This window comes from Euprymna scolopes, chromosome 8, assembly GCF_053919585.1.
Source record: "Euprymna scolopes isolate OS-2025 chromosome 8, ASM5391958v1, whole genome shotgun sequence".
Lineage (NCBI taxonomy): Eukaryota > Metazoa > Mollusca > Cephalopoda > Sepiida > Sepiolidae > Euprymna > Euprymna scolopes.
The window spans coordinates 48210443-48231082 of record NC_136489.1 but is presented as its reverse complement, the minus strand read 5'-3'; the positions used below and the strand labels follow the sequence as shown (position 1 = coordinate 48231082).

The 20640-nt window shown below is 31.6% G+C and overlaps 1 protein-coding gene across 2 annotated transcripts in view; it reads right to left on the bottom strand.

Moving 5' to 3' along the window:
* The window catches only part of LOC145283553 (serine/threonine-protein kinase 10-like), a 405044-nt gene that overhangs the window by 353311 nt on the left and 31093 nt on the right, over nucleotides 1-20640 (bottom strand). The window lies entirely within an intron of this gene.

Here is a 20640-nt window from a genome sequence, read left to right as displayed (position 1 = left end):
ATTATTAATTTTGGATTATAAAAAAGTGTTTAAAAAATAAATAAATAAATAAAAATAATTGAACAAACAAACTAAAAATTAAAGCTTTATCTTTAATTTTGATATATTTTTTAAATCTCCTCATCTCGTATTGTCATCAAAGTGATCATCAGATGTTACACGATTAAAAGGTAGAAAACATCTCTTTATATGAACATTTTTTTTAGATGTTGCAGTAGTATAATGAACTTTGGCAAAAGCCAAATGACGATATTAGAAAAAAATATTAATTACACTTATTAATTAATTAGATTCTATTAATTAGATATTATGAATTAGAAAAGTCTTTTTTTTAAATTTAAAATTTTAAAGAAACAGACATAATACCTTTAAAACCATGTTTAAGATGCAAGTATTTTATAAATAAAAGAAAAAAAAATCACTGGATTTTTTTTATATACTAGTAGTCTTTACTCTGTTGTGCTGGATTAGTTTTTTTATACATGAATAATTTATATGACTAAAATTTAAAAAAAAAAAAAAAAAAATTTATATCCTCTTCAAAATTTGAAAAAAATTAGACCAAAAGGAAGTAGCTATGTATGGACCAAAACAGAGTTACTTCCCTTAGATGGCGTCATTTTGGTAAATTATTAATCAAATACAACTTTATCAAATTGAATTACATTCTTTTCTTGATAAAAAATAAATAAAACCTGACGAACCAAAATAACATGTTGATTACACAAAACAAAAGCTATGGATGACTAAAATTTACAAACTATTTTATTACATAGATGATAAAAGTATATATATATATCATAAATTATTTGTATACCTATATATATGTATAAATATAAAAATAATTAGTGTTTATATATATATATATATATATATATATATATATATATATATTTCTTTATGTATTAATATTAATAACAGAAACATTGTAGACAAGTCAAGCATAGTAGCAAATGCTAGATTGTAAAAAAAGATTTCAAATTTTATTAATGATTTCATGGGTAGCATTTTTATTGGGTCACTCTGTCCAACATGAACCACGAATCATCTTGCATGAATCAAACGACAGCATCAGTGTACAGTGACACCAATCTAACAATTCTCACGTTTTAAGAGTACTTCTTTCTGTGGGGAGATGAGCAAACTGTCAATAAATTTATATTGTATGAAGTTATTTGCATGAGTGATCTAAAGACACCACTAAACGTTTCAGTGAGCTTTTTCAGTTTATTATTGACACAAAATATGCATACTTATCATGACCTTTCACTTCCCTACAGCAAGTTCCTTGTTGAAATAGAAACTATCAAATTTATGTTCATCGCTCTTTTTTTGAAATGAAAAAAAAAAGACAAATCCCATACAGTTGATGGGAAGGTATTTTCATTAAACATTCACAAAAGAGAGTTTTTATTTATATCTACTTCATAAACAAGAAAAAAAAAAGAGACAGAATAGAAAAAAAAGAAATAAAAATTAACTCAGTTTTTAATGAACTGTATTTAATAGGATTTCTTAAAATACAAAATGTATCAGAGAGGAACTTTGAAGGGAGACATTATGGACTAAACCAAAATAGATGGAAACCAAACCAAAAAGATGTCAATTTTTTTTTTTTTTTTTAAATGAGACATTGTTGATTTGTAGTTCACTTTTCAACTAGAACAATTTTTTAAAAATGTTTTCTAAAAATCACTTCAAACAAGGCATGAAGCCACTTGATGTAAGGAGCTAAAAAAAGTTTTTTAACTAAAAAATATATATATATATATATATATATATATATATATATATATATAGTAATAATAATAATACTTCATTATCAAAAACTAGTTAACAATAAGTGTTAGATGGAATAGATTCTGATCCAGAAAACAATTTTATTCTTTTGTCAGAAACATCACTCATGAAATGTGAGGACTAAAGTCAAAATAAGGGAAGCGAAAGTTATGAAGCTGGCAAAAGTAAACCAAGCTCCACTTTCTACTCGTTGAATTGGGGCAAAGTTGAAAAAATTATATAATTAAAACTTATATTTACTTATATGAAAACCAAAATAATTAACATAAAAATAAGATTTAATAAAATAATGTAAATGTTTTAAATTTAAATTGTAAAGTTTGTTAAAAGAATTTGTGTAAATAAAATAAAAATGACTGAAAACAACATTTACAATATGTCCATGATGGATATTTTTTTTTACAATATAAATTTGTTTTAAATGACAAAACAAAAACTAATAAACTTAAAATTGTTATTAGTTCATACAGGAGAGAGTTGTATTTACTTCTGTCTATTAAAAAAATGTTAAATATTTTTTAAAGTTTCATGCAAAAACTGTAGGAAATTAATAGTTATAAAAGTTTTTCAAATCTGCAAAAATACAAATTATCAATTCTCATCTTGTGGCGATAGTATGCATTCCAGGCAAAGTTAAATAACCTTGCTGGTAAATTCTCACGATTCATTTATCACTAATAAGAGAAAACAGGCAGAATTTTAATTCCTAGACAATAAAAGAATTGACCAAATAATTCAAATGATACAAATTACCAATCCTCATCTGAACAATTCAGAAACAAGAATTATAAATTTTAAAATCAAGTATTATTTTAATTCTTTGGACTACTGTTCTCATCTTGAGTGTCATATTTACAACATTTAAATCGATGTAACCTCCGATCTTCTTCAAGTGTATCTTGTCGAACTCATGAATGTTTCACAAGATACATCTAAAGAAGGTAGGAGGTTATATCGTCCGAAACATTGTTAAAATGACATTCAAGATGAAACAGTAGTCTGAAGAATCCAAATAATACGAATAATCAATTCTCATCTCAAAAATTCAGAAACGTAATTAAAATCAAGTTTTATTATTCATTTTGTTGAAAATGAATAATTTTTGTTTAGTTTTATTTTTTTTTTTTATGAACATGATGCAATTATTTCTTTTTTAGTTAATAAATATGTCAGATTTATAAAAATTTTATCTTTTTTTTTCAAGAATTTAATTTTCTTTGTTGGTGAATATCAAACTGAAATGTAATGTACTTAACTATCTATAAATTTCAGAGATTATTGCAAGAAACACAGTGAGAGATTCATTTGATTATAAATATAAATATAAAAGTCATCTTAGTTATCTTGTATTCTACAAGTCGTTTTGCTAAGCTAGGTAAAGAAAGTCACTCAAAAGAATAAGGTCTGCATTACTTTTATTCATTTTTTCAAGAAAAATATTAATTTATTATAAAGCAGGTTAAAAACAAATAATTAAAGGCAAATCCTTTCATAAGATCCTGCTGGTGACGATTCGTAAAAAAATAAGAGATTATCATCTTTTCCTTTCAGCCCTACTTATAAGACAATTAAAAATTATCCCAATAAATGGATGAAATTCTTAAGCTCGTAGATTAATCATGCTTAACAAATTAGAAATAGACTTTTTCTGGCCTTGAAAAAGAGAAACGAAAAGAAAAAATGAAAAAGAAAAAATGAAAAAGAAAAGTAAAAAATGAAAAAAAGAAAAAAAAGGAAAAAATGTTAAAACAAAATTAAAAGAAAAGAAAATGAAAAAAAGGAAAAATGAAAAAGAAAAAAAAGACCTTAGAGAACACATGATGGTGGGACATGACTTGTTTTTTTTTTGTTGTTTTTTTTGTTTTTTTTTTTTTGCTAATACTATTATGCTTGTGGATTCTAGTCAGGTGTGAGAAATGAGAAAGAGAAAAGGAGAGAAAATTTAATAAGAAAGCAATCATGTAAACAGGTCAGTGTGAGAAAGATATTTTTTAAGATAGTGGAAATAGGACTCCTTCTCCTCCAGAGTTCAGTTCATGTTGAGTAAATAAAGACTTTTAGAATTTTCTTTTTATGAGAGTAAAACAATAATCTATTTTTAAAGGAGTTAATTTTAACATGTTTGCTGATGACTCTGCTAACAATGATAAATGCAGTCACACAATTTCCAAATAATAATAATCATCCATATGATTAATATAATAGTAAGAGTTTGTTCCGAAATGTATACGTATAAATAGCATTACTTTTCGCATAACACTAAGGGAGGCAATTGTATAGATTCAAGTGAATGTAAGCATAAGCAGCAGCTGAGTGAAGTATTAGTAGTGTTTGTAATGTAAAATAGACAACAACTGTTGCCCCCCCCCAAGTAAATTTTACTATAACAGTTGAACGCTAGTTAAGAACCAAGATATGTAAAAAAAAAAAAAAAAAAAAAAAAAAAAAAAAAAAAAAAAGTACGTTTTTTGTTTTACAATTCTCCATTGAAATATCAAATTGGAATTTATAGTGATAAAAACTGTTTATGTTGTTAGGTGTATTTATATATATGCTAAGCATTAGCAATAACTTTTCTCTAAATTCCAACTCTTTTTTTTTTTTTTTTTTTTTACCATGATAAGGGCAATCACAACCCAGTTAATAAGGCTCTGGTGAAAAGTTAGAGGGTCAACATTGGTATCCTCCGTTCTCTCGTCATCTCTATGCATGTGGTAAGCGAGGAAGTACAAATCCATAAAGCAAAAATAATCCTGTTTCTGCGCATATGTACCCATCATTTCTCATATTGTACCCAACCATTGAACATTGCTGCTCCAGGTGTTAAAGGTAGAAACCAGCAATGAGGAACACTCTTATTTTAATTTTGAATTTCACTTCAGCTACATCCATAAAATATATGGATAACATTAGGTAGTTTCATGATAAAGAGGCGTAACTCTTGAATCAACAATGTTGGAAATAATAATATAATGAAATTTCAGAAGAATGTATTTATTTCGATTTTATTCTAATACTAGCGGGGGGTACCCGGCGTTGCCCGGGTGTTTGGAGGTGTGTGTGGTTTTGGGTAAATCAAAACTCCAAGGGGGAGGGGGGTTAAAATAAAAAAAAAGTTTTGGTAGGTGAGTATGAGGATCGAACACGAACCCGTGAAGCGAAGTTGGAAATTAAAGTGAAAAAAAAAAAAAAAAAAAGTGTGCGACTTTAACCATTGACCCACCACGAGATACTAACGGAAACACGTTTGAATTTATTTAATTACTTAGATTTGGCAGGTGCACGTTTTAATGACTTAATGAGGTCAACTTTGACTGCGAGATAGTATTTCATTTACTGCGGAAAGCTTTTTTATTTTTGTTTCCCCAAGATGTTGGGGGGGGGGCAGCTCCCCTTGTCCAATTTGAATAGCAATTGTTTGATATAAGGAAAATATCTCCACATTGATCAAATCTGATTGCTTTCGGACATTTCCGCCGATAGACGGAAAATACCGCCAGAATTAGTGTTGCTTTTATTATAGGATAAAGACTAATCCACATGCGGCAAGCGACAAATGTTGAATATTTATCTTTCCGAAGTCGAGCAAATTAAATAGACAGGCGAGCTCTGTTGTTAACTCGAAAATATTATAATTTTTATGTGATATTAAAAGTTTTAAGAAGTTGTGAGCCGCCCGACCGCTTGTTTGAAATAGCCTTTCTTGGACATACACAAAAAACGAACATACATACACACATTTTCGCTTTTATATATATAGATTAAAAAAATATTTTAATTAATATTCAAAAATATTTCGAGAGTATTTATTTCGATTGTATTTTTAATATTCCAAAACAAATTTTTACTGAACATAAAGAATATGATTTTCAAAGCATTTTCTATAATTCCAAGGACTTTTCAAGGTAATAATAGAAATATGGCCTTTGCAAGACAAAGCTCCAAATTCAAGTCTGTGTGAACTTTGATCAATATATATTTTTAATGTATTATCAATATCTTTTCTAAAACCCAACTCTGATTCCTGCAAAACATACCAACTCTACTTCTGGGTATAATGTACACATTTAAATTGGAAGTTTATGGAAATTGACACAAAAGTTTATACCATTCGATTATCTTCCTCATCAAATAGTAACAACGTTATATCTTTCGTATTTGTTAGCAGCAGTTTATCTTAAATGCTATCGTTCATTCTTGCTGCAACATATCCTCTCTGAAGTAAACTTTCCTTTTGAGACGTCTTCACTGGTTCAGTCACCTTCTTCGTCATCACAAATGATTTCATCAACCAAGTCATTGAACCAACTCCTTCCCCTCTTTCTCAGGGTTTGAAAAAAAAAAAAAAAAAAAAAAAAAAAAGATGCAGAGCTCAGCTGAAAACCTGGCTTAGAACAGCAAAACATGGAACCAAGCTGATCCTAGGCCCTCATCTCTATGAGGTTTGTCACTAGAACCATGATTAGCTAACTGCTGCTGCAGTTCAGGATGCGACAAATTCTCTGGATGGAGCCAACCCAAACGTTCTAAAATGTATACAGAGACAAGTGCAAGTAACATCTCAAAGTTAATGTCTATTAAAATAAAAATGGCCACACTATTCTTGAACTGAAGATTACCATTAAAGCACAAATTAGGTCAGTGCCAAGAGAAGAGTTATTAATAATTTTCTGCGTTTTGTATCCAGGTGTGTTTATCATTGAATAATAATAAAACTGTTGTGCGTTTATGAATGAAACTTAGTGGACAAGTCAGATATAACCTGAAATTTATTTTTTACCAAAAATGGTTGGATTTCAAAAAGGATTGCAAATTTTATTAACGATTCTATGTGCCATTTTGGGACGAAAAGAGGGGGGGGGATCATACTTTATTTTTAATGTACCAGCCTAACAGAGAAGGAAAGCTTAGAGAAGAGCTTCAAGCACGCACGCACCCACCCTGTCTGCGAAAAGCAGACAACATAGAACTCAACAATGATATACAACACAAGCTAGTGAATCGGATCACAGTGTATAGCGACACAAACTACCAACTATCATCAATCTAACCACCATTAATTATGTTTTTAACAAGTGCACTTGTTTTTCCAAAGAAATGAGAAAAAGCAAACTGCCAATGAACTCGTTATCAGGTTCATGTCGTGGGAAGTCATTAGAAGAAGTGACATGAAAACGCTAGCGAAAGTTACGGTCAGGCTTTTTTTTTTTTTTTTTTTTTACATATTTCTGAAGCCTACCGTAAAATGCACACGCCAATTTTAACCTGTTTTTTTTTCCTTTGCTATATTCCCACACTTGATCGTAACTACAATAACAGATCACAAATGGTCTTCAGAGTCAGATACTAATCTAACAGTATAAGAAATGAATCTACTACACGTTTGTAGCGTCACATCCATTCATGTTTTTGTGTCTTTTAATACCCCATAAGAACGATAATTCATTTAGCCATTTTCTTTTGCCCTATAAAATAATTTTTAGAAACTAACATTTTTCTTCTCCATCGATCAGTGCAACAATCGTATTTATACATCGACCTACACTTTATACAACAAAATTTTCCTCTTATATGTCAATCTTAATATAGATATTTGTTATTTTTTTTTAACGATCGTTGATTTTTGTAAAAGAAAAAAAAAAAAGATGAGAATTTTTTTTTTTTAAATTGTTGATATTGGTTGTAGCTAGATAGGTATTTTTATAAAGTTTGGCAAAGGGGAACCATAAATTGAAGCTTGGACAAGCTTTTCCATGAGAAGGGGAGGGGGGGATCCTAACATCATAAATATCCAGTGTCTGAGTGTATGCTAGAGGAGGGTGGATCATAAACTGATTATCTCTGATCGGCCGTGAAGATAGTATAAAGTTGAATGATTCGAAACTCTAGTGATCCATAAAGAGACATCACTGACAAAATCATTCAGCATCGCATTACGGTGCATATGTTTGAACTTGAGACTGGGACTGAAAATCTCTTAAGATATGGCCACCTCTCTTTGTTGGCTGAAAAAAAAATCTCCTTCAGTTGTTGTTGATTTTAATTATTTAACCTCAACAATTAATGTGTTCCATTTGAAAGTTCTCGATAAATTGTAGAGACGCATCTGTTATTTGATTGGCCCTACACTTTCTTTCCTGCAACCTCTCTCTCGCATGATGTTACTAATCTCAGCCTTTTCTACAAATATTATTATGGCATGTGTTCCTCAGAATTGTCTTCCTTTGTTCCAGCTCGTTTGACTCACTGGTCTTCATCAATTCGTTGTTTTTATACCTCATTGTAATACAGCTTCCTATTCCAGTAACTTCTTTCCAAGGGTTGCAAAGTTGTGGAACTCTCTTCCTGCTCACCGTTTTCTTTCTACCTACAGCCTTGGTCTTTTCACGGCTAAGGTCAATAAGCATCTCCCGTCTTTGCAATAATCAGATTTCGTTCTTGTTAGCTCTTTACATAAAGTGGCTTCATGCCTTGTCTCAAGCGATTTCTATAAAAAAAATTACAACTGTAACATAACATTTTAAGACTTTTCTTTTTCTTTCCTTCTCCACATAAATCATCGACTTACCTCCCCACCTTTTTGCTTACGTTTCCCACCACACAGATCATGGACATGCTTAATTAGAAAAATCACAATAAAAAGTCTGCATAGCATCAAATTCGAATCACATTTATTTTGGTTACCCATCACCATCAATAGATAAACATCTACTTCACATGCTGGCATGTTGGAAAGTTTTTAAAAATTGAGTTCCAAACTAACCTATCTCTGGTCACTTTTCAGCATTCATCCCGGAGCAATTGGGTCGGCTCCATCTATGAACAAATGCTTACCAAGTACAACAGTCCACTGCAGTAACAGATATTGTTAGCTAATCATGGTTCCAGCGACAAACCCCATAGAGGTGAGAGCTCAGGAGTAAGTTGGTATCCTGTTTCACCATTCTGAGTCAGGTTTTCAACTAACCTCCACATTGTTTTTTCCAACGCTGAGAAAGGGGCTGGTCAAATGGCTTTGCAGATGATATCATTTGGATAACGATAAACAGCGTGACCGAACCAGCAAAGAAGAGAGCTTGTTGTAGAGAGGATATGTTGCAGTGAGAACTAACGGCATTCGAGATGAATTGTTGCCAACAAACACAAAGGATATGACGTAGACCGTAGTGATCAAGCACCTAAAGCTTTTGTATGTCATTTGCTTTTGTATGTCATCTGCTTTTGTATGTCATTTGCTTTCGTATGTCATTTGCTTTTGTATGTCATTTGCTTTTGTATGTCATTCGCTTTTGTATGTCGTTCGCTTTTGTATGTCGTTCGCTTTTGTATGTCGTTTGCTTTTGTATGTCGTTTGCTTTTGTATGTCGTTTGCTTTTGTATGTCGTTTGCTTTTGTATGTCGTTTGCTTTTGTATGTCGTTTGCTTTTGTATGTCGTTTGCTTTTGTATGTCGTTTGCTTTTGTATGTCATTTGCTTTTGTATGTCATTTGCTTTTGTATGTCGTTTGCTTTTGTATGTCGTTTGCTTTGTATATCATTTGCTTTTGTATGTCGTTTGCTTTTGTATGTCATTTGCTTTTGTATGTCATTTGCTTTTGTATGTCATTTGCTTTTGTATGTCATTTGCTTTTGTATGTCATTTGCTTTTGTATGTCATCTGCTTTTGTATGTCATTTGCTTTTGTATGTCATTTGCTTTTGTATGTCATTTGCTTTTGTATGTCATTTGCTTTTGTATGTCATTTGCTTTTGTATGTCATTTGCTTTTGTATGTCATTTGCTTTTGTATGTCATTTGCTTTGTATATCATTTGCTTTCGTATATCATTTGCTTTTGTATGTAATTTGCTTTTGTATGTCATCTGCTTTTGTATGTCATTTGCTTTTGTATGTCATTTGCTTTTGCATGTCATTTGCTTTGTATATCATTTGCTTTCGTATATCATTTGCTTTTGTATGTAATTTGCTTTTGTATGTCATCTGCTTTTGTATGTCATTTGCTTTTGTATGTCATTTGCTTTTGCATGTCATTTGCTTTGTATATCATTTGCTTTCGTATATCATTTGCTTTTGTATGTAATTTGCTTTTGTATGTCATCTGCTTTTGTATGTCATTTGCTTTTGTATGTCATTTGCTTTTGCATGTCATTTGCTTTGTATATCATTTGCTTTCGTATATCATTTGCTTTTGTATGTCATCTGCTTTTGTATGTCATCTGCTTTTGTATGTCTTTTGCTTTTGTATGTAATTTGCTTTTGTATATCATTTGCTTTTGTATGTCATTTGCTTTTGTATGTCTTTTGCTTTTGTATATCGTTTGCTTTTGTATGTCATCTGCTTTTGTATGTCTTTTGCTTTTGTATGTCGTTTGCTTTTGTATGTCGTTTGCTTTTGTATATCGTTTGCTTTTGTATATCGTTTGCTTTTGTATATCATCTGCTTTTGTATGTCTTTTGCTTTTGTATATCGTTTGCTTTCGTATGTCATCTACTTTCGTATGTCATTGTCTTTTCCAACGCTGAGAAAGGGGCTGGTCAAATGGCTTTGCAGATGATATCATTTGGATAACGATAAACAGCGTGACCGAACCAGCAAAGAAGAGAGCTTGTTGTAGAGAGGATATGTTGCAGTGAGAACTAACGGCATTCGAGATGAATTGTTGCCAACAAACACAAAGGATATTACGTAGACAGTAGTGATCAAGCACCTAAAGCTTTTGTATGTCATTTGCTTTTGTATGTCATCTGCTTTTGTATGTCATCTGCTTTTGTATGTCATCTGCTATTGTATGTCATCTGCTATTGTATGTCATCTGCTATTGTATGTCATCTGCTTTTGTATGTCATCTGCTTTTGTATGTCATCTGCTTTTGTATGTCGTTTGCTTTTGTATGTCATCTGCTTTTGTATGTCATCTGCTTTTGTATGTCATCTGCTTTTGTATGTCATCTGCTTTTGTATGTCATCTGCTTTTGTATGTCGTTTGCTTTTGTATATCGTTTGCTTTTGTATGTCGTTTGCTTTTGTATGTCATTTGCTTTTGTATGTCATTTGCTTTTGTATATCATTTGCTTTTGTATGTCATTTGCTTTTGTATGTCATTTGCTTTGTATATCATTTGCTTTTGTATATCATTTGCTTTTGTATGTCATTTGCTTTTGTATGTCATCTGCTTTTGTATGTCATTTGCTTTTGTATGTCATTTGCTTTGTATATCATTTGCTTTCGTATGTAATTTGCTTTTGTATGTCATCTGCTTTTGTATGTCATTTGCTTTTGTATGTCATTTGCTTTCGTATATCATTTGCTTTTGTATGTCATTTGCTTTTGTATGTCATCTGCTTTTGTATGTCATTTGCTTTTGTATGTCATTTGCTTTGTATATCATTTGCTTTTGTATGTAATTTGCTTTTGTATGTAATTTGCTTTTGTATGTCATCTGCTTTTGTATGTCATCTGCTTTTGTATGTCATTTGCTTTTGTATGTCGTTTGCTTTCGTATGTCATCTACTTTCGTATGTCATTGTCTTTTCCAACGCTGAGAAAGGGGCTGGTCAAATGGCTTTGCAGATGATATCATTTGGATAACGATAAACAGCGTGACCGAACCAGCAAAGAAGAGAGCTTGTTGTAGAGAGGATATGTTGCAGTGAGAACTAACGGCATTCGAGATGAATTGTTGCCAACAAACACAAAGGATATTACGTAGACAGTAGTGATCAAGCACCTAAAGCTTTTGTATGTCATCTGCTTTTGTATGTCATCTGCTATTGTATGTCATCTGCTATTGTATGTCATCTGCTATTGTATGTCATCTGCTATTGTATGTCATCTGCTATTGTATGTCATCTGCTTTTGTATGTCATTTGTTTTGTATGTCGTTTGCTTTTGTATGTCGTTTGCTTTTGTATGTCGTTTGCTTTTGTATGTCGTTTGCTTTTGTATGTCGTTTGCTTTTGTATGTCGTTTGTCTTTTGTATGTCGTCTGCTTTTGTATGTCATCTGCTTTTGTATGTCATCTGCTTTTGTATGTCATCTGCTTTTGTATGTCATTTGCTTTTGTATGTCATCTGCTTTTGTATGTCATCTGCTTTTGTATGTCATCTGCTTTTGTATGTCGTTTGCTTTTGTATGTCGTTTGCTTTTGTATGTCGTTTGCTTTTGTATGTCGTTTGCTTTTGTATGTCATTTGCTTTTGTATGTCATCTGCTTTTGTATGTAATTTGCTTTTGTATGTCATTTGCTTTTGTATGTCATCTGCTTTTGTATGTCGTTTGCTTTTGTATGTCATCTGCTTTTGTATGTCATTTGCTTTCATCAGCCAAGTTTCACAGCCCAATTATAGAATGGTGTGGATTAATCTGGAGATTATTTATCCCTCGTTTTCTCAAGCCCATCCTTATCACTTCCTCCCATGTTTTCCTTGACCCTACCCTGTGAATCAACCCTGTCACTCCAACTGTTCTACAACTCCTAATCCATGAACGCTCATCTATTCTTTCAACACGATCATACCAATAAAGGTTCCTGTCCTATACACATGTTTATTTATTGTGCAGACAATCTTCTGAAATCATCAAATTTGAATTATGCTTTAAAACTCACATTACAAATCCATCATATCATTTCCGTATCATTTGTCTCTGTGCAACACTTCAACCCTCAATTTACGAGGTTTCACCTGACAATCATTAACCTTATCTTCGAGAGGCCTTCCGGCCTTGATAAGCAATGATCACCACCACAAGAAAAAATAAAATAAAATGTATGTTATCACTCCCTACTCCCATTTTTTTTTTTCATTTTGGAAGACAAGATAGTTGAAGATGCAATGCAAAAGTTATTTTAAGTAATATGTGAAAAACTTTTACAAGGGTTTTGGAGATAAACGGCCATAACCAGAGTGCTTAGATTATCATGTTTCAGGTTGAACAAAGTACAATAATATTATGGGGCCTGCGTTCATGTCGGATATTCATAGAATGGAAATATTTTTAAGCATGGCAACAATATACAATAGATGAAAGATACAACTTTGGAATTTCCATGAATATGACTTATTTTCTTATAACTTGAAAAGATAGTGTGTGTGTGTGTGTGTGTGTGTGTGTGTGTGTGCGCGCGCATTTTATTTTAACAGAAAACAGCAACAGATACAGGTACTTATGCAAAATAATAACCGGGCTATCATGAGAATTTTCTGTGCAGTTTACATGAAATTTTCAAAGGTGTTGAAATGCTGAACCAATGAAATTATCACCATTTTGCAACTGCAGTTGAGAGGATTGAGTTGGATAAACTCTATAAGCTTTTCCTATGGATGTTAATGTGTCCACACGCCACCACTACACATTATTGGAAAGCAGGATGACTGATTTGACCTTCCACCTACATACAGTGCCTTAGTAGTCCCAAATGGTTACCCACCTGGTACTGACCAGGCTCAGCATTGCTTAGCTTCTGTAATCTGACGAGAAGCGCTATGTCACCATATAGTACCAATGAAATTGCACAGCCAATGTCATTAAAAAGATTTATGTGCTATCATTGGTTCATTATTCAATTAAAAAGAAAAACTAAATATTTATTTGGATATGAAAAATCAACAAATTTTTTTGTTTGCAATCAGTTGTTTAACAATCAAAAAATAAATATTTATTCATGAAATTTATGTTACAATGGGGTTTTTTTGTTTTTGATTTGAATTTTCAAAGTTTTCTAAAAATTCTTCAATTTATTGCATTTTCTTCATAACAAAAACAGTGTTTTCAGATTTTTCAATTAATTTTTCATTGAATTAACTTCATAACAGAAATTAAATATTTCATTGAAAATAATTGGCCAGCATTTGCACCAAAAAAAATCACAAAACTTTTTCGGCACCTTCCACCATTTTTTTGTAAACTGACAGAAGAATTAAAACTTGTAAGACAAGTTTCATAAATAAATATTTTTTGTATAACAAACAAAAATCTTTTTTTTTTTTTAATGATTTTTTTTATTATTAAAAACAAGATAAATATTTAAATTTATTTTATAATAAACCAATGATAGCGATTAAATGTTTTCTTTGGCTGCTGCAATTTCATTGGCTCAGCAGTTCGTCACCTTTTGGCATTTTACATAAACTTTCCAGAAAATCCCAATGATAACACAACCTTATTCTGCAAAGTACCTAGCTTAGAAATAAAAGACATTAAATTATTGTTACAAAGCATAGATCAAATATAGCAAAGCAACTTCATAATGATCTCTTTAAAAAAATAAATAAATAAAGTAATGGCTAATAATGGTATTGAATGACTAAACGAATAATCCTCTATGAAGAGATTATGATTTTTATGTCTGAGCAAGTAAGAGAAGGAGGGGGGGGTCACCTCGTCTTTAGAGAAGACAAAATGCTGAATAAGAAGATTGTCAATGCTTAATTGGTAAGTAACTAACAATGGCGTTTACCACTGTATCGCAATGACATACCAGATATTTGTTGGATCACTAAAATTACACAGCATGCTTAATAACTAAATCGATAACCATTAGTGAATATCAGACGATACAAGTTTGAAAGAGTTTTTAAAGTAACTTTTGGTAATACAACCAAGAAAGCAGAAAATGGATTCATCTCTCACGGCCTCATAGTTATGGATGAAATAGGGTAGAACCTAAATTGATAAACTGTGATAGGGCAACTAATTTAGGAGAAAGAAAACTAGCAAAAGTTGGTATAATTTGAAAATTTTGAAAATCAAATAATGTTATATATTTTTTTTTATTAAATGATTAAAAAAAAATTTTTTTCTGAGAGATTTTTTTTTCTTCATTTTCTTGTTGGTAGCATTAATCCGAGGGATCGGTCCCTTGTGGAGAGAGCAATGTACACGTCCAATATTGTTGGCAGTTAGCATAATGTCTGAATTAATGTGTATTTGCATGGCTGCTGCACATTATCAATTAAAAAACTTGGTCACATCTTTGAAAAACATTACTCAAGTTGAAAATATTGGGTCATTGTGACTTAGAGGATCAAATAAAGACTTACCTTTAAAAAGTTGCCTTTTAGGGATATAAGGTATGCTATGAACGAATATCAAAGTAATTTTTATGATATTCATATTTTTTATGTAATACTTGATAGTGACCACCATTGTTTTTCTTGTTACATTTGATGCATGCTCCAAGCAATACAAAACACCTCCCCCCCCATGTTAAGAATGACAATCAGTGAAAACTGTAATGAATACATTGGATAATGAAGATCTTAACTACTTGCCGGTGATAAATTTAACTTTGATATTCGTTCATATCAGACCTGAATACCCTTAGAAATCAACTTTTTTAAAAGGCGAGTCTTCATTTGGTTCTCTAGGTCACATTGACCAAATTTAGAAAAAATTAATAATATAGTTTTTCATTAAATGATTAAATTCATTTTTTTTTTTTTTTTTTTTTTTACCAGTGTTTCGTTATTTCCTGTCTGAGAGCAACCATAATGAGATCATTTGGTCAAACAATCAAACTTTTTTATGACTACATCATAAAATCTTTAAGGTGCACAAACCAAAGCTTGCAGAGCACCACAACGTAAAACACCTACACTAGCCACCTGTTGACTAGACACTCTGAGCACGGCAATTGTTATCCTATCATTGCCAAGATCTCATTTCAATTTATTACATTTTTCTACTAATAGTAAACACCTTACAGATAGAACCCTGTTCTGAATGAAAGCAAAAATAGTGATAGTAAACAACAACAAAATCAGAAAAAGTAACGATTTCTACAAAATATTCAATTTTGATTGGTTATCAAAATCTCTGAAACACATCATGGGAGCCGAGCACCTTTCAAATATATATAATTATAAAACTCAAATGACCTTGTAACGATGTATGTAACCCACTTTCTGGTTTACGACATCCGGTTGCACATGCGCACATAAACATTAACCCATAACAACGTAAACAAATAAACACAAATTGGTTCTTTTGCAGATTTTGACCTGCACACTGAAATATTAACGTTATTATTTCGAAATTATTATTTAACATAGGAAGAGTGGGGTTAAAAATAACTTAAACGTGATACAAAAATGAACGATGTAAAAAAAAAAAAAAAGCAGACAGTATTAACAAATGTTTATTTGGATAATTTAAACGTGAAAAAAAAAAAAAGAACAATTGGGACGCTGAAATATTAACATTATTATTTCGAAATTATTATTTAACATGGGAAGAGTGGGATTTAAAATAACTTAAACGTAATACAGAAATGAACGATGTAAAAAAAAAAAAAAAAAAAGCAGATATATCAAAATTTGAATTTAACTATAATAAGTATTATGGTATCTGTTCAGTGCACATTTGCCTATAAGTATGGCCAATCACTTATAATTCAGTAACTGTAAATTTTTTTTTCAAAAATAATCAATTATAATAAACAGAACGACTCATAGAAATCTATCTATATTCTTTTTTCATTTTAATATACTTTCATAGAAATGTTTCTGTTATGTAAAAAAAAAACTATTTTCTTTACGTCACAAGTGTCACGCTCATACATGAATTCCATAGCTAATATAACATACTGACCCAACGGGTCACGGGTAGTCTAGTATCCTTATATAAGCAAGAACCAAGCATATCAAAAGAATGATCACAAGTCACCAAACGGACCCTTGTCACCCAGGACAAGAACCACAGCCCAACAGACCTTTTTCACAGATATTAGTAAACAACCCAAGTTTACCATGACCAAAATGTCTCAATAATCAAAGACAACCCAGCTATTGAATTTACCAAGTAATTTATCCAATACGACATGAATCTGCAAGGATAAAGTAGTGGATACCCAAATTTTTAAAACCAGGATTTATTTTTGCATTAATTGGATTCTTCGGACAACCGTTCTCATCTTTAATGTCATTTTCACATTTCGATTAATGTAACCTCCAACCTTCTCCAGGGATATTTTGTTTAACTTGGGATGCTAAGACCGGATGCATAGTAAATAAAGAACTTGGTAAAATTCAGCTGCAAGTTGAATATTTAATCTTCAGTACATATGACACTCAAAAATACAATTGCAAATTATTTAGGACTTCTATCCAGTCAGGGCTGAAACTGACCGAAACGTGAAAATAAAATTCAAGATGAGAATTGTAGTTTGAAGAATCCAAATAATACGAATAATCAAAAAGTCAGAAACAGGATTCATTTTATTTACATTTTTTTTTTCTTTTTATAATACAACAGATCCAAAAATCAAACATTATTTGCCCACTTTATTAAAAGAAGAAAGTTCCTCTGCTTAGTTTATGGAAAGAGAGTGGATGCAACTCAATTTTTTATTATCCTAGGATAGGATATTGTGGCTACATTTGGGCAGGAACTGCTCAAATACCCTATCCTGCCTTGACAGAGTTCAAGGCCGGCTTCAAAACCTAATAGGTGATGACCTTTCTTTTCCATGCAGCCTCTTTCCCACAGAAGAGATGTTGTAAGCCTGTCTCTGCTCTATCATTCTGATGGCAAAGCTTGTGCAAGCTTCATTTTATGGTCCCCCTTTGCCAAACTTTTATAAAAACACTTATCTAGCTACAACCAATATCAACAATTTTCCTCACTTTCTTTCTGTGCTTAAATCTAAACACAGATTCTATGAACAAAGATTTTTTCCTAGAAATGCCCACCCATAGAATTCTGTTCTGCTGGCCTGCTTTCTGGCCAACTACAACATGGTCGTCTTTAAGTTGAATGTAAACAAGTTCTTGTTGAGTTGTCCTTTTAAATAATCAAATTCTATCCAATTTCCACCATTAATGATTATTACGCTGTTGTCCCGGTGAGCATCGTACATACATTGACACTTATCCTCAAGTGGCCCTCGGGCCTTGATAAGTGGCGACTCACTTGTAGAAAAATAAAACTTTCTCTTATAATCTAAATGAATGAAAGTTTTTTTTCCATCTATCTAAACTAAATAATATTTAAACAGATTATGCTTGATACAACATAAGATTTTGAAATACCGTACATATAGTAATCTGCAAACATCAACAAACTCCTTTGGGTATTTTTAATTTGCACATTTATTCCATAAAGAAGTTTCAATAAATTAATATTCTGTAATATAAATTTTTAATTTGCATTGTCATATTTTCTTATATATATAAACAGATGTTTAGTCTGATATAGTGATATAAGACAAAAGGGAGAAAGTAGCAACCCTAGTTAAAGTAAGTGTCCCTAATGATGCTGGTCTTAATAGAGCTGAGAGGGAGAATATAATGAAATACCAAGGCTTTATGTACGATATGAAAAACTGGAATCTAAAGATCCAGTAATTATATTTATTGTTTAATTTTTTATTTTTTATTGCTTCTAATACTGATAATGAGTCTACAAATATTATAAATTTTTTGGAGTTTTGGTCGATGATAATATCTAGAGCCAGGTTTATGGCTGTAATTTTTGCACTATAGATAGAGGAGTTATTTGGTAACCTTTTTTGCTGAATAGTGTTTTCTGAAATAGCGGCACATCCCACTTTGTTTTGATCTTTGGAACCATCCGTGCAAATGTGTGTCCAATTTGGGTAAGTATCCAGAATGTTGTTTAGTTTTTCTCTATAGTCTGCAGGGTGAGTATTGGATTTAGGATATATTGTCAGGTCTAGTATGACTTTAGGTTGATTTAACAGCCAGGGTGGGATTTCTGGGAGATTTTCCTTGTGGATGCTGGTTTGATCTATTGAGTTGTCTGTAAGTGGTTTTATGGCTTCTTCCATGTAGAGACCAAAGGGTTTAATTACATTTTCTTTTTGTTTGAATAGATGTGTGTAGTTGGGATTGAAGGTGCATTGATAGGCAGAATTTTTGGGGTTTGATTTTAGTTTAAGTTAATATTGTAAGCCTAATTTTTCACGTCTCAATTTTAGTGGAGGTTCATATAAGCTTTCTATCAGAGAGGTTTTGAATGCGCCCAGGGCAAGTCTTAATCCTGTGTGTTGGATAGAATCTAGAGTTTTAAGGTAACTTTTTCTGGTTAAACCATATACAAAGCTTCCATAATCTAGTTTGGTTCTTATTAGAGTTCTATATAATTTTAAGAGTGATGAGCAGCCTGATCCCCACTCAGTATTTGCTATAACCCTTAATAGTTGTAGAGTCTTGAAACATTTTTATTTTAAATATTTTAAGTGAGGGATGAAGGAGAGTTTTTTTATCAAAAATAAGTCCCAAAAATTTATGTTGATCAGCTATTTCGATTTTTTATCCTTTTAGGTTGAGAACAGGGCCATTGTGCATTTTTCTATGATTACAGAAATGGACAAATTTAGTTTTGGTTGTTGAAAATTTAAAGCCATTTTCTGTCGTCCATTGTGTTAGTTTGTTTATGCACATTTGTAGTTGGCGTTCTGAAGTATGAACATTTTTGGATCTATGGCAGATTACAAGGTCATCCACATATAAGGAGCCATTTACCATATTGTTCAGACAATTTACAATATTATTAATTTCTATATTAAATAGCGTAACTGATAAAATTCATCCTTGTGGGACTCCTTCTTCCTGTATTTTTGTGTCTGATAGGGTGGGTCCGATTCTTACTTTAAAACGTCTATTAGATAGAAAATCTTTTATCAGTATGGGTAGTCTGCCCTTTAATCCAAGGTTGTAAAGGTTTTTTATTATACCCTGTCGCCATGTTGTATCATATGCCTTTTCTAAATCAAAAAAGATAGCTATTGCATGTTCTTTTTTAATGAATGCTTCTTTGATAAAGGTCTCCAATCGGACTATGTTGTCCACTGTTCCTCTTTTGTTTCTAAAACCACTTTGTAGGTTGGCAATTGAGTCGTTCGTTTCCAGATACCAATTCAGTCGTTTATTTATCATTCTTTCAAATGTTTTGCAGAGACAACTTGTCAATGCAATTGGTCTGAAATTTTGTGGATCTGAATTGTCTTTCTCTGGTTTAGGGATGGGGATCACGATAGCATGTTTCCATCTATTGGGTAGTTTTCCCTTGAACCATATTTTGTTGAGTGTGTTTAAAAGATGCGTTATTGATTTGGAAGGAAGTTGTTTCAGAAACTCATAATGTATCTCATCCGCCCCACTAGCTGTATTATGTGCTTCGTTTATGGCTTTTAAAAGTTCATTTTTAGTAAAAAGATAGTTGTATTATTCTTTGTTGTTTAAGTTGAAATCTAATTTATTTATCTTTTTTTCTGTATCTTGTTTTGTCGTTTGGAAGGATTGACTGCAATTTTTGCTGGAGGAATTGTTTTGAAAGGTTTCAGCAAGAAGATTCGCAATATTTTTTGTCTCCGTTATTTTGATGTTTTGTAGGAGATGATTTAAAGGGGAGGGTGAGTTTTACCCGAAATTTTCCTTACCATGTTCCACACTTGTTTGGGATTTGTATTTGAGTTTATTTTATTTATATAGTCTTTCCATGGTGTTCTTTTCTTCTTCTCTAATAACTTTACGAGCCACTGCTCTTTTTTGCTTAAAAAGGTTTAAATTGTATTTTGTTGGTTGGGAGTTGAATTTTCGTAAGGCAGCTTTACGTTGGCGAATTGCTTTTTGGCATTCGTTGTTAAACCAGGGTCTTTGTTGTTTGTTTGTTCTGCTACTTTTAGGTATACATTCATGTGCAATGGCTAGTCAAGTTTTAGAGAAGTATTCTATGGATTTATTTGGGTTTTCCTCCTCTGAGAGTTTTTGTTGGCATTTTTTTATATTCCTCCCAATTTGCTTTTTTTATTTTCCATTGGGAGAGATGGGTTTTTGTTTCTTTTAGATTTGTTAAAAATCACTGGAAAATGGTTGCTACTCCA